This window comes from Bos mutus, chromosome 6 (genome assembly GCF_027580195.1).
Source record: "Bos mutus isolate GX-2022 chromosome 6, NWIPB_WYAK_1.1, whole genome shotgun sequence".
NCBI classification, from domain to species: domain Eukaryota; kingdom Metazoa; phylum Chordata; class Mammalia; order Artiodactyla; family Bovidae; genus Bos; species Bos mutus.
In genome coordinates this window covers 45,395,049-45,399,011 of record NC_091622.1, presented here as the reverse complement: position 1 = coordinate 45,399,011, position 3,963 = coordinate 45,395,049, and the positions used below count along the sequence as shown (strand labels likewise).

Here is a 3,963-nt window from a genome sequence, read left to right as displayed (position 1 = left end):
CCTGTGATGTTCTAGGCATTAATTTGAAACAGCGGCAAGCTGTTGAGAGGTAAAGCCTTACATTTAAATTTCAGAGAGGGACCCTCCTTACCCTTTGATGTTCATGGCACAAACAGATCTTCAAAGGGTATGATATTTACCTCAGCACCTCAGCTCCTTAAAGGAAAAAATGCTTCATTGTTGAAAAGCGTTGTTTCTAATTAGAGCCTTTGACAGGCTGAGGACTCCAGGGAAGTACCCCTCCCCGCTCCTACTTCTAACCTCCCCACCCAGGAAACTTGAGACCCTGGTTTATTGCTCCCCATCCCCACTTCGCACCTTCAGTCCCCCTACTCCTTGCCCCAGGCGCTCCTTCTTGAGGCCCACTCACTCGGAGGACACATTTCAGAAAACAGTCTATGTCCAGGGGCCTTCTGGGATAGAGGTGGGTGGGGTGATTTTTTTCTTTTAAATTCTTTCCAGCATATTTCCAAGTCTCATCAGGGACATTTTCTCCACTCCCCAGGGAACCTCCTCCTTTTTTTTCTTTTAACGTTTATTTATCTGGGTGCTCCAGGTGTTAGTTGTGGCACACAAACTCTTAGTTGCAACATGTGGGATATAGCTCCCTGACCAAGGATCGAACTTGGGCCCCCTGCATTGCAAGCGCAGAGTCTTAGCCACTGGACCATCAGGGCAATCCTCATCTTCTTCTGCATGTTGGGATTGATAGGTTATACTCCATCCCCAAATCTCACAGGCTTACCCCAGGAAAGGGTTTCTTCTTACTTAGGCTAAGTCTGATGCAGGCTGGTCATTCCTCTTCCATCTTGAAGCTGCACTGTCTTGAAACTGTGGCCTCCACAGTCTCTCTGTGTGAGAGGGAGAGAGAGATGGAGGAGTCCCACTGGCTCCTAACTGCTTGGGCCAGAATGTGACACATCCCCTCTGCTGCCAGTCCACTGGCCCAAAGTAGTCAGGAGACCCTGAGCTGCTCCATAGGGAGTACATGAAATTTGGGGTGAGCTCCAGCTGTGACATCCTCCCTTCCCAATTGAGGTGGCTCAGGGAACATACACCACTTTCAATACGTTGCCCTGGATCCCCAGTAAGAAACAGTCTTTGTGGGGGATGTGTGTGTGTGTACTCACTCTGACTTTTTGCGACCCTATAGGCTGTAGCCCGCCAGGCTCCTCTGTCCACGGAATTCTCCAGGTAAGAATACTGAAGTGTACTGCCATTTCCTCCTCCAGGAGATCTTCCTGACCCTGGGATTTAGCCCTTATTTCTTGCATCTCCTGCATTGCAGGTGGATTCTTTACTACTGGTGCCACCTGGGAAGCCCCTTTGTTGGGTAGAAGGGTTGTTTATTCTGTATTTACCCTAGATCCATCCTCTGTCTTTCTAGGACCTGGAATCTGCTGGGTTCCTCTGTCCTTTGACTTCCAGTTGGGTTCAGTCAGGGGAAAATGAGTGCTGGGAAATCACCAACAGGAAAAGGAAATCACCAGCAGAGGAATGGGAAATTACCAGCAGAGAATGGGAAGCTGGAGGAGAGGAAGGCAGAAGGTGCTGCTCCTTCACTCCCTCCCTGCCAGCCTTGATTTGGCAGAACTACTTCCTCTCCCCATGGCTACGGCACCTGTAAGGCGGCCTCAGTCCCTTCCACACTCACATTCACAAACCCCCTCTCCCCTCTTCCAGCATCCTGCTCTTGCTGGTCCCCGGGTGTTTCATAATCCTCTGTTGGTTCCCTTCACTCTGCCCAAGCCTCTGAAAATAGCATCTCCGTCTTCATTAACCTCTTTTCAACTTCCATTTGAATTAACCATCTTCCCACTTGGAAAGGAGCATCTGAGAAGGACTAACTCCTGGCCCCAGCCAGGAACAATATCTACTAACCTGTGGGGGCCAGTGATGAGGGGCCAGGCACCCCACTAAGGTTCTAAGCTCTTCTCCTGGGTTGACAGACATAATCCTCATGATAACTCTTTGAGACAGATTACATTGTTTCCTCAATTTTCAGATAAAGAAACCAAGAAACAAAGAGGAAAAGTAACTTGCCTAAGATCACATAGCACTTGAATTTGAACCTAGGCAGTCCTTGCTCCTGACATCTACTCTACCATGCCACACTTCAGCCCACCGGTTAAAGAATAGGCTCTGGTACGTGTTGGAACAGTGGACCATCCCCGCCCCCTTCCCGTGACTCATATAGTAGGGGTCTGTGGGCTTGCCTGGTTTCATTGATCACTCTGGTTCCCAGACCCTTAAACTTCTAGGCTCCAGGGAAGCTGCAGTTGTATGGTCTCTGGACCTCTATCCAGTATGAGGGCTCTGCTCTTTTATGGTTAAAATAATGCATTTTTTAAACTCCCTAGTTCAGCAAAGTTTTGCCTTTGTTATTGGTTGAACTGTGTTTCCCAAAAAGATTTGTTGAAGCCCAAACCCCAGTACCTCAGAACATGCCCTTATTTGGGGACATAGGGAGGCTACTGATGTAATTACTTAAGATGAGGTCATATTGGAGTAGGGAGGGCCCTTAACCCAGTATGACTGGTGTCTGCATAAGAAGAGAGAAATTAGGGCACAGACATGCACAGGGAGCATGCCACGCACGTGGAGACAGAGGCACACACAGGAGTGATGTATCCACAAGCCAAGGAATGCTGAGGATTGCCCACAGCCACCAGAAGCTAGGTGAAAAGCATGGGATGGACTCCCCCTCACAGTCTCTGGAAGGAACCCACTCTGCCAACATCTTGCTTTTGACCATCTAACCTCCAGAACTATGAGACAGCACATCTTCATTGTTTTAAGCCACTCAGTTTGTGGTACTTGCTATGGCAGCCCTAGGAAAGGAAGAGCCCCTTTAATCACCATGGTTACCACCTCTATTCCCACCCCTCTCTCAGCAGTGCTCCAGCTCCACTAGCCTCCTTGCTGTGGTCAGGGGACTCCAAGCAAGTTCCTGCCTTAGGGTTTTGCACTTACCGTGCACCCTTCCTGGAGTGATTTCCCTTAGATGTTCACAGGACGCCTTCCTTCATAATACATTTGTGTGTGTCTGTGTGTGTGTGTGTGTGTGCACGCTCATATTCAGTCATATCAGACTCTATGGGCTTTAGCCAGCCAATCTCCTCTGTCAATGGGATTTTTTAGGCAAGAACACTGGAGTAGGTTGCCATTTCCTTCTCCAGGGGATCTTTCTGATTCAGAATCAAACCTGGGTCTCCTGTACGGCAGGCAGATTCTTTACCTGCTGAGGCATCAGGGAAGCCCATGAGAGATGGAAGGTTTTGAAGACCACCACCCACACTTCAGTCACTCAGAGCCTCTTGGAACATGCCAAAATTTGCCAACATTATAAAAAGCAATAACTAAAATCTTAACAAATATTTGTTATAAGAAGGCAAACCTACTTCAATGGTATCTCTGAGGAGCAGACATTCTAGAGCCCAACTGAATCGGCTTTCTCACCTTCACTCTCCTGAATCAGCTATTCTACTGCTTCATGTAGAAACTGACTGCCTAAATGAAACTTTATAACATGCTGTCAGAAAAGTCTTTGGCCTCCAGAACCTGTAGAGAGCCAATAAAAAATGCTTTGGCACATTTGGGAAACAAAAACCTTCAAGAAACTGACAGACTTGTTAAGAGCTATAGCAAGAGAGCAGGATTGAAGATAAGAGATCAAGTCAAGAAAAAGAAACTGACATCAGGGAAATGCACAATGAAACCATCTCATACCCACGAGTATTGCTACTACAAAAAATAGACAATGACAATTGTTGGCAGGATGTGAAGAAATATGATCCCTGTGCACTGTTGATAAGAATGTAAGATGGTATAGCTGCTATGAAAAACAGTATGGAAGCTTCTATAAACATTAAAAAGAATTACCATAAAATTCAGCAATTCTACTTCTGGGTATATACCAAAAAGAATTTAAAGAGGACCTTGAGGAGATAACTGTAACATGCA

At 46.9% G+C, this 3,963-nt stretch overlaps 1 non-coding gene across 1 annotated transcript; it reads right to left on the bottom strand.

Moving 5' to 3' along the window:
- Nucleotides 1–602: 602 nt before the first annotated feature.
- TRNAA-UGC (transfer RNA alanine (anticodon UGC)) lies at nt 603–677 on the bottom strand. The gene has a single exon. It is a non-coding gene; the product is annotated as a tRNA-Ala (tRNA).
- Nucleotides 678–3,963: the final 3,286 nt, after the last annotated feature.